Source organism: Carcharodon carcharias, chromosome 17 (genome assembly GCF_017639515.1).
Source record: "Carcharodon carcharias isolate sCarCar2 chromosome 17, sCarCar2.pri, whole genome shotgun sequence".
NCBI lineage: Eukaryota > Metazoa > Chordata > Chondrichthyes > Lamniformes > Lamnidae > Carcharodon > Carcharodon carcharias.
Window position 1 is genome coordinate 17,097,861 of NC_054483.1, and position 11,376 is coordinate 17,109,236.

An 11,376-nucleotide genomic window follows, 5' to 3' on the forward strand; every position below is an offset into this window, starting at 1 on the left:
GTTCACAAATTCAGTCTTAGCATATTGTGGGAATTGATGTATTCCAAACTACGTTCAAGGTACATAAGCAGAAGACAGGAGCAATGAATTTGGGAGCGATGAATATGAAATAGTAACCGGTCCTCTTCAGCACCTTTTAAGGAAACCTCACTGCAGTTATGGTTGGCATATAGAATTGCGCAATTGATCGTGTTTGATATGTAACAAATAATTTATATAATCATAAAGGTTTGAGCAGAGGAGGCCATTAGTTCTGCTGTGTTCCTGCCAAAGCTAGCATAATATCAGAGCTATGTACTCCAATCTTTACCTCACTATCTAATTTTCTCTGAAAATTGGCTAAACTTTGTGAGTTTGTTTTCTCAACCTACTCACTGAACCACCTCAAAATGGAAGGAGTTGCCTCACCCTGTACTGCAGGCTGGGTAACACGTACATTCCTATTCTGGTGCATAGTGTTAGCTTGGCTTTGTTGTATAGTTAAGATCCCCAGATGATTGCCCACTGACATTCAAATGTTCCGGACGCTGGTTTGAAATGTCCTAAGACCATGAGACATAGGAGCAGAAGTAGGCCATTTGGCCCATCGATTCTGCTCTGCCATTCAATGAGATCATGGCTGATCAGATTCTCAACTCCACTTTCCTGCTTTTTCCCCCATAACCCTTGATTCCCTTGCTGATCAAAAAATGTCTATCTCAGTCTTGAATATATTTAACAACCCAGCCTCTACAACTCTCTGTGGTAAAGAATTTCACAGATTTGCTACCCTCTGAGAGAAGAAATTCCTCCTCACCTGTGTTTTAAATGGGTGATCCCTTACTCTGAGATTATGCCCTCTGGTCCTAGATTCTCCCACAAGGGAAAGCAACTTCTCAGCAGCTACCCTGTCAAGCCCCCTAAGAATCTTATATGTTTCAATAAGGTCGTCTCTCATTCTTCTAAACTCCAATGAGTACAGGCCCAACCTACTCAACCTCTCCTCATAAGAAAATCCCTCCATCTCCGGGATCAACCTAGTGAACCTTCTTTGGATTGCCTCCAATGCCAGTGTATCTTAGATCAGGGGACCAAAACTGTTCACAGTATTCTAGGTGTTGTCTAGCTAGTGCCTTGTATAGTTTTAACAAGACTTCCCTATTTTTATGCTCCGTTCCCTTTGAAATAAAGGCCAACATTCTATTACCTGCTGAACTTATATGTTATCTTTTTGGGATTCATGCACAAGGACACACAGATCCCTCTGCACTGTAGCTTTCTGCAGTCTTCATGTAAATAATATTCTGCTCCTCTATTCTTCCTGCCAAAATTCATAACCTCACATTTTCCCACATTATATTCCATCTGCTAAGTTTTTGCCCACTCACTTAACCTGTCTATATCCCTCTGTAGACTCTGTCATCCTCTTCACTTGCCTTCCCACCTATTTTTGTGTCATCTGCAAAAGTGGCAATAGTACATTGACTTCCCTCATCTAAGCAATTAATGTAGATTGTAAAAAAATGTGGCCCCAGCAATGAACCATATGGCACTGCACTAGTTACAGGTTGTCACCCTGTAAGTGCCCCCCTTATCCAAATTCTTCGTCTTCTATCAGTTAGCCAATCCTCTAACCATGCTAATATACTACCCCTAACACCATGGGCTCTTATCTTATTCCATAGCCTTATGTGCAGTACCTTATGGAAATCCAAATATATTACAGCTACGGTTCCCTTTATCTATCCTGCTTGTTACCTCAAATAATTCTAATAAATTTGTCAAGCATAATTTCCCCTTCATGAAGCCATGCTGACTCTGCTTGATTATCTTATGCATTTCTAAATGCTCTGCTATTACATCCTTTATAATAGACTCTAATATGTTCCCAATGACGGATATTAAGTTAACTGGCCTATGGTTACCTAATTTTTTGTCTCCCTTTTTGAATAATGGTGTTACATTGGCAGTTTTCCGATCCTCTGGGACTTCTTCAGAATTAAGGATTACTACCAGTGCATCCACTATCTGTGTAGCTACATCCTTTAATATCCGAGGATGCAACCCATCAGGTCCAGGTAGCTTATTGGCCTTTTGTCCCATTAGTTTCCTGAGTACTTTTTTCTCAAGTGATAGTTATTGTATTTATTTCCACCCGTGCCCGCACCCACCCACCGCCCCCCCCCCCCCCCCCCCCGCCCCACCCCCCCAAACACCTTTTGCCCCTTGATTATTTAGTATTTTTGGAATGCTATTAGTGTCTTCCACCGTGAAGACTGATGCAAAGTGTTTATTCAACTCCTCTGCCATCTCCTAGTTCCCCATTATTATTTCGCCAGCCTTGTTCTCTAAGGGGCCTATGTTCACTTTCGCCTCTCGCTTCCTTTTTATATATTTAAAGAAGCTCTTACTATCTGTTTTTATATTACTTGCTAGTTTACCCTCAAAGTTTATCTTAGAGTCACAGAGGTCTACAGCACAGAAAATGGCCCTTCGGCCCATCGAGTCTGTGCCAGTCAAACAAGAACCTAACTATTCTCATCCCATTTTCCAGCACTAGGCCCATAGCTTTGTATGCCATGGCATTGCAAATGTACATCCAAATACTTCTTAAATGTTATGAGGGTTTCTGCCTCTACCACCCTTTAAGGCAGTGAGTTCCAGATTCTCACCACCCTCTGGGTGAAAAAATTCTTCTTCACATCCCCACTAAACCTCCTGCCTCCTACCTTAAATCTATGCCCCTTGGTTATTGATTCCTCTACCAAGGGGGAAAGTTCCTTCCTGTCTACCCTAACTATGCCCTTCATAATTTTATATACCTCAATCATGTACCCCCTCAATCTCCTGTGCTCCAAGGAAAATAACCCCAGTCTATTCAATCTCTCATAACTAAAACTCTTCCACCTAGGCAACATCCTGGTAAATTGTACTCTCTCTAGTGCAATCATATCCTTTCTATAATGTGGATTATAGAACTGCATGCAATACTCTAGCTGTGGCCTAACCAGCATTTTATACAGTTCCAGCATAACCTCCCTCTTATTTTCTATGCCTCGACTAATAAAGGCAAGTATCCCATATGCCGCCTTAACCACTTTATCTATCTGTCCTGCTACCTTAAGGGACCAGTGGACATGCATACCAAGGTCCCACTGATCCTCGGTACTTCCCAGAGTCCTACCATTCATCGTGTATTCCCATGCCTTGTTTGTCCTGTCCAAGTGCATCACCTCACACTTATCTGGATTAAATTCCATTTGCCACTGATCAGCCCATCTGACCAGCCCGTCTATATCCTCCTGTAATCTAAGGCTATCCTCGCTATTTACCACCCCACCAATTTTCATGTCATCCGCGAACTTACTGATCAACCCTCTTACATTCAAGTCTGAATTGATATATACTACAAACAGCAAGGGACCCTACACCGATCCCTGTGGAACCCCACTGGACACAGGCGTCTAGTCACAAAAACGCCCCTCGACCATCACTCTCTGCTCCCTGCCACTCAGCCAATTCTAGATCCAATTTGTCAAATTGCCTTGGATCCCATGGGCTCTTACCTTCGTTATCAGTCTCCCATGCGGGACCTTGTCAAAAGCCTTGCTGAAGTCGAAGTAGACTATGTCAGATGCATTGCCCTCATCGACACACTTGGTCACCTCTTTGAAAAGTTCAATCAAATTGGTCAGACATGACCTCCCCTTAACAAAACCATGCTGACTTGATTAATCATGGCTTCTCCAAGTGTAGATTAATTCTGTCCCTCAGAATTGCTTCCAATAGTTTCCCCACCACTGAGGTTAGACTGACTGGCCTGTAGTTCCCTGGTTTCTCCCTTCCTCCCTTCTTGAATAATGGTACCACATTAGCTATCCTCCAGTCCTCTGGCACCTCTCCTGTGGCCAGAGAGGTATTGAAAATTATTGCCAGCGCCCCTGCTATCTCCTCCCTTGCCTCACTCAACAGCCTGGGATACATTTCATCTGGGCCTGGAGATTTATCTACTTTTAAGCCTGCCAGACTACTTAGAACTTCATCCCTTTCTTTGCTAATTTCTTTAATTATATCACAGTCCTTTTGCCCGATTTCCATACCTATGTCATCCCTCTCACTTGTGAACACCGACACAAAGTATTCATTTAGAACTCTACCTACATCTTCCGACTCCACACACAAATTATCACTATGGTCCTTAATGGGCCCTACTCTTTCCCTCGTTATCCTCTTACTCTTAATGTACCTGTAAAATAATTTTGGAATTTTCCTTATTTTACCTGCCAATGTTTTATCATGCCACCTTTTTGCTCTCCAATTTCCTTTTTAAGTTCCACCCCTACACATTCTATACTCCTTTAGGGCTTCCACTGTTTTGAGCCCTCGGTATCTGCCATAAGCCTCCCTTTTTCTCTTTATCCAATCCTATATATCCCTCACCATCCAGAGTTACCTGGAGTTTTTGGTCCCACTCTTTATCTTTACTGGAATATGTTGGTCCTGTACTCTCCCTATTTCCCCCTTGAATGAGTCCCACTACTCTGAAGCAGATTTACCTAAAAATAGCTGCTCCCAGTCTACTCTGACCAAATCAAATCTGATCTTATTAAAACCGGCCTTCCCCCAGTTTAGAACTCTGATTTCTTTCCCATCCTTGTCCTTTTCCATAACAACCTTGAATCTAACAGAATTATGATCACTATGTGCAAAATGCTCCCCCACTGATACCTCTGCCACTGGTCTGGCTTCATTCCCTAAAATTAAGACCAGAACCATCCCCTCTCTTGTAGGGCCTTCTACGTACTGGCTTAAAAGGCTCTCCTGGATGCATTTTAAGAATTCTGCTCCCTCTAAACCTATCACACTATGACTTACCCAGTTAATGTTGGGGAAGTTGAAATCCCCCACTATTACTACCCTATTATTCTTACACTTCTCTGAAATTTGCCTACCTATCTGCTCTTCTATTTCTCTCTGACTTGGGGGCTGATAGTACACTCCCAGCAATGCGATTACTCCTTTTTTGTTTTTAAATTCTACCCATATGGCTTCATTTGAGGAGCCTTATAAGATGTCAAACCTCCTTCCTGCTGTAATTGATTCCTTGATCAATATTGCGATATGCCCTCCTCTTTCCCTGTCTCACCTGAAGACGCTATATCCTGGAATATTGAGCTGCCAATCCTGCCCCTCTCTCAACCATGTCTCGGTGACAGCAATGACATCATACTTCCATGAGTTAATTTGTGCCCTCAACTCATCTGCCTTATTCGTCAGACTCCTTGCATTAAAATAAATACCATCCAACCTCGCCAAACTCCCTTAACTGCCCTATAATTTCTATGTCTTCCAGGCTCACTTGCTCTCTCTTATAATTTTGGCTGTGCATCTCCCCCTGCTGAACCTTCTCTCAGGATCCCATCCCCCTGCCAAATTATTTTAAACCCTCCCCAACAGCACTAGCAAACCTCCCAGCAAGGATGTTGGTCCCATTCTGGTTCAGGTGCAACCTGTCTGCTTTGTACAGGCCTTCTCGCTCTTTATTATTTTTTGGTCATCTTTTGTTGGTTTTTAAAACTTTCCCAATCCTCTGGTTTACCACTAATCTTTGCCACATTGTATGTTTTTTCTTTCAATCTGATACTATTCCTAACTTCCTTGGTTAACCATGATTGGTTTATCCCCTTCTGAGAATCCTTCTTCCTCACTAGGATATATCTTTGTTGTGAGTCATGAATTATTTTCTAAAACGGCTGCCGCTGTTCATCAACCGTCTTTTCTGCTAAACTCCTTTGCCAGTCCGTCGAGCCTCCTGAGTGTCTGTGGAGATCCTGTTAATGTTATCAAATGTGTGACAAAAAAGGGACAAATGTTATGTTATGAATAATGCGTTATGTTTTACATGGTATTTTATCCCTCTCTGTATAAAATAACACATTCTCTGATTTAGTTGACGGCTTTGCAGGGCATTCACTAATAACATAATAAGAATGGTGGGCTGGGCTGAGTACACATCTTAAGGATTATATCAAATTCCTCTCCAAAAGACAAAAATATGGAGGATTCTGAACAGTAATTAAGCTGAACAAACTCAGCCAGAGTTTCATAGCAGCAATTAGACTTGATCTTAATGGGATACAGTTATATCTTTGCAGCAGAGAATATGTTGTGAATTGCTTGGTATGACCCGTCCAATTCAAAAACAAAGTTTATCATCTCATTTACCATTTGTGGGACACATTGTGTCATATTTATCCAAATAACAGGGTCAAGCGAAGTAATTCTTTGGTTGTATCGTGCTGAGGATGTAATATGGCACGAAATAACTAACCATTTTATAAAATTTCCATTGTTATAAAACATAAATTATCTTAAATACTGTGACTGATGCCTGAAGAACTCCATCTGTGTGAGTATATGTAAATTCGACGTATGGAATTACTGACCATCTTGTCACACTTTGGCAGTGTCACACAAATTAGGAAACACTGCTAGCAGCTAATCAGCTCATGCCATTTTAGGTGGCAACACATTCCATGAGATGTCATATTTGGCTGTGTTTGTTTCAGCCTACGTGTATACAAAAATAAATATCTTTCAAACCGGTTATTATATCGCTTTCAGTGTTTGCATGAGCAATCATTTTTTTAAAGCAGCTTATTTAATCTGCTTTCTTCATGTCCTTCCTTGCTGCAAACGATGGCCACACTGGCATTTTGTGCACTGCAGCACTTGCCACACTTCAGCAACAGGGGCAGGATGATAAACCTGTAGCTCCAAGGATTTATTTTAAGGACAGATGACATTCCATAATAAATCCAAGGGGGTGGACGGAATTTTATGTAGCTTTTAATATAATTTCAAATTAAACAAAATGAGAATGTGGTGATTCAGTGCTTTAGCACCCTTTCCCTCCAGAAACTCTGAACTGAAACTGATGTATGAAAGTCTCTCTACAGTCCACAGTGCTCTTCCCAGTAGTAGCTTCATAACATACAACGGTCTGTATTCAGCACTGAATCAAGCAATCTCACTCTTACAGGCTATTACTTATATGAAATGGTCAAATTTACATTTCAAGTACAGAGGTGCTTTTCTGAGTTTGGGCTTGATCTTATTGGACCAGCATGGATGAAGCTTCATTTTCCAATGAACTTGTGCTATACCTAAGCTGGTAGCACCTGTTGCTGATAAAAGATGACCAAAGTAGAAACTGATCAACTTCCAGCATGAACAATACTTAGTAATAACTATATAAATTCACTAATAGGAAAAAATAATGAGACTTTCTATTGTGAAGTTATGAATATTTTCATCTCTAGTTTTCAGCTCACTTGGAATAGCCATAGTTAAGACGATATCAATTCAAACTTACTGCACAAGAAACAGAAAAGATAAACTATTTGTAAGAATAGTTGTAGAAATGTCAGAGTGGCACTGACTGAATATTCATCACATGATGAAGAGCAGTTTTTTGATGGGAGTGTATCAAAACTGACTTTGCACTGTGGTACGAAGCACCAGTTGGATACAATGTTAACCAAGTTGCCTGTTCTGGTAATTCAGATGGACGTTTAAGTTCCCATTATGTTACTCGAAGTCGAGTAAGGACTTCTCCAGGGTCCTGACCAACATTCCTCCTTCAGGAAAAGTCATTAAAAAAAATCATAGATTAACTTGTCGGATATTGTCAATGCAGAATGGTTGGTGAAAAAGAGTAGCTGCTGCACATCAAAAATAGTTATTTTCAGCACTTTGACAACTTTCTACATATAAAGCACTATACAGATACAAGGATCATTCCAGAGTGTGACAACTGAAAAATTGCCTTTTTCTCCCTTCTTGAATCTGAAAAGTGACTTGATTTTAGGCCTTTGCTCATGTCAACATCAAACTGTTCATAAGGAGATGGGCAAGTGTCCTGTGGGAATGTGCTTTCTGATTGCTTCTTTCCTAACCCCTGGCCAAATTGAGTATAGCAACCTGTTAAATGCAGATTTACAAGTAAAGAGCAAATCAAAGAAATTTACAGCTATCCTTAGTGCTGTGTGATGGTGACTTTATGCACGTCTAACTTCTGCACTTAGTGGATGTTTGGAAAGGGATGATTATGAAGTTCCTACCAATATAGAATTAATATGCTAGCTTCTCTTGTTTCAATAAAATATTCCTCTAGTTAACTCCCCTTTACCCCTCCTCTTCAGAAAATGGTGACTCATATCTGGAGATAGTTCCCGTTAGTTGTTGATGTCTTCATGAAAGCCTGGACAATGGCTCAATGCAGCTCGAGCAGCTGAACCAGATCCTCACAACCATTGGATGGAGATCAGGAACAGAAACAGCTGCCTGATTTTTAACTCTAACTTGAAGAGGTTTGCTGTAACTCACTATTAATGGGAGAATGCAATCCAGAACCTACCTGGTCAATCTGGCTCAGTACAATTGCCCACTGAATCACTGAGAGCTCCATTTGTGTCGTATTTATCTTTTTATCACTCTGGATGTGGTAATGGAGTCTCTGTGAGGTAGGCAGTGGGGCAGTTTTGGATATATGTTCTTGGACCAGACAAAAGTTGACAGACATCAAAGTTATTCACAATAAAAATAGAAGATTTATTCTGCAAAGGTTATATTTGATGAGCAGGCAGTTGACAGAGTTCACAAAGTCTTTACTTCCAAATGCAGCTGAGGCACAGTTTGAGGTGTACCGGCTTCTTCTCTTGTATTCTGCTTCTATTAGTTCCTCTTTTTCCCCCAGAATATACTTTATTCATAATATTTATAAAAGTACTTCACAAAACATTTCAAATTGAATATTGCAGGAAGTGCACTAGAATTTAACTTTTCTCCATACAGCATGTTTCACTATGAGGTGCCTCAATACAATTTCAATACTCTTGATATTTACAATATTCATTCAATTTAAGGCATACAGTCCAAAGTGTTATACAGTTTCCAGCTCCTCAGTGTACAATGGCTGAAAGGCCTTATATGGTGGTCTTTCCCCACTGTATCTCTGTGGTGGTTGCATCAAGCTTTAGTGAGTCTCTTAGCAGGTATTCCTGGACTTTGGAAGATGCCTGTCTGCAACACTTGGTAATGGGCGACTCTTTGCACTGGAAGACCAGCAAATTTCAAAGAGCATCTTTCACTGGTCCTCAAACTGCAGTTGATGGTTACCTTGGTGTGTGTTCCTGGCAACAGCCCATACAGCAGAGTCCTGCATCACATGCACAAGGAGACTAGCCCCATCCTTCACAAAACCAGGTACAGGTAAAACCTCAGCAAGCGGTGACACTTGGTGTTTACGTACCAAGTGCCTACACACAGCTTGATGCAGCTGCGTATAAAGGTGGCCATCAGGACGAGGTGATATTTGGTACATTTCTCCCCCAGCCCCCACTGCCCTTTAGAGGTTTGTTGATCGTGTCTCTGCAGACATGGTCCATTTTCGACCTCCAGATAAAGTGGAACATACCGCGGGAGTGGGGAATCAGCCAGACCTGTGCCACACACAGCGTAACTGAGAGCGCCTTGCACCTAATGATCAGGTTCTTGACCAGTTTTTGTTTGACCATATCTGTATGCATGCTCCTTCCAGTTTTCAATATATGACTCAAGCCCCTCTGAACCATATCCCAAGCACCTTCAGATAATCTGACCTGATGGTAAAGAGGAGAAAATGATCGGTCAGTCCAGTTCCAAAAGAATATAACCTCACTCTTGCCACAGTTTACTTTTGCTCCTGAGGCCTGTTCAAACTGGTCACAGATGTACATCAATCGGTACACTAGTAGTGGATCTGAGCAGAAAACGGTGACGTCATCTATCTAAAGAGAGGCTTTGACTGGAGTGACCCCACTGGCGAGCATGGTCTCCCTCTTTACCTCCATCCTTCCTGGACTTGGTGAAAGGTTCAATACAACATAGAACAAGATAAGGGAGGGAGGACAGGCCTGTCTGACTCCAGATTTGATTGGAAAGTTTTAAAATTCCCAGCCATTGATTGAAACTGCGCTACTTATGTTTATGTAGAGTAGTTGTATCCTCTTATGTATTCCCTCCCCAAACCACATTTTGGAGACCATATCCGTCATGTAGGTATGCAATATTTTGTCAAAGGCCTTCTCCTGTTCCAAACTAATTAGGCAGGTATTCAAACCATGCACTCCCCTCTCCAAGTCCAGCACATAGGCAATCATATCCCTGAGTAGTGTAAGGCACTCAGAGATCTTCCTCCTGGGTACAGCACAAATCTGGTCAGGATAGATCATCAACTTCAGAGCAGACTTGGACAGACTGGCAATGACCTTGGACAGAATTTTGTACTCTACATTCAGCAGTGAAATGGGTCACCAATTTCTGATCTCCTCCTCTCCCCTTCTGATCGTAGATGATGGTGATGATGCCTTTCCCTGTACATAATGACTATGCTGCCGGCCAGAAGCATACTCCCACTGATGCACTGGAAACTAAAAAAAGGGTTTCACAGTTCTCCAACCTTTGTAATCCTTTTTGAGTTCCTTACTTCCTGGGGTCAGCAAACTCACATTCAGCTTCCATGTGCCCCTGCCAAACACCTGGTTTTCCTGAAGGTGACAGTCGGAGGCAGCGGTCAGAAGAGCAGCAGCTTGTTGTCAGTAGATCTGACCGTGAACGCGGGGACACAAACAGGAAGTCTATCCTGGAACGTGTAGAACCATGTGGCCTCAGTCACGTGTATTTGCACCATCTGCAGGTTAATGGAAACAGTATGCAGCTTGGCATCTTTTATCATTTCCATCAGGAGTGTGGACATAGCATCCAGTTTGCTGACAGCTCTATCAGATCAGCCAGCCATATCCATAATGCACTGGCTAGAATGACCAGCGAGGACTGCGCTAGCAGCTGTGGGAGGATGGTCAGGCACTTGCTGTTTTGAGCTTGGGCGTACATGTTAACAAACCAGAGCAGAGCGTTTTTGCATATTACATTTGCTATAAGGAGATGCCCACCCACCACCTCCATAACTTCGGAAACGGTGAAGTACCTCCCCGCAGCAGGGAAGTAGAATCGATTCCTCCCAGCCAGATGAATGGCACACGGACTACCATTGCAACCGTTGCCGGTAGGAGCTAGAGTGCCATATTTTGTACTTCTGCACAAACAGTAGGTCAACTTTGAAACAAAAACAAAAATAGCTGGAAAAGATCAGCAGGTCTGATAGCATCTGCGGAGAGGAATACAGTTAACGTTTCGAGTCCGTGTGACTCTTAATCAGAACTAAGAAATATAGAAATGAGGTGAAATATAAGCTGGTTGAGGGGAGTGAGACAGGGAGAGCTGGATAGAGGGCCAGTGATAGGTGGAGGTAAAGAAGAGATTGCCAAAGATGTCATAGACAAAAGGACAAAGGGA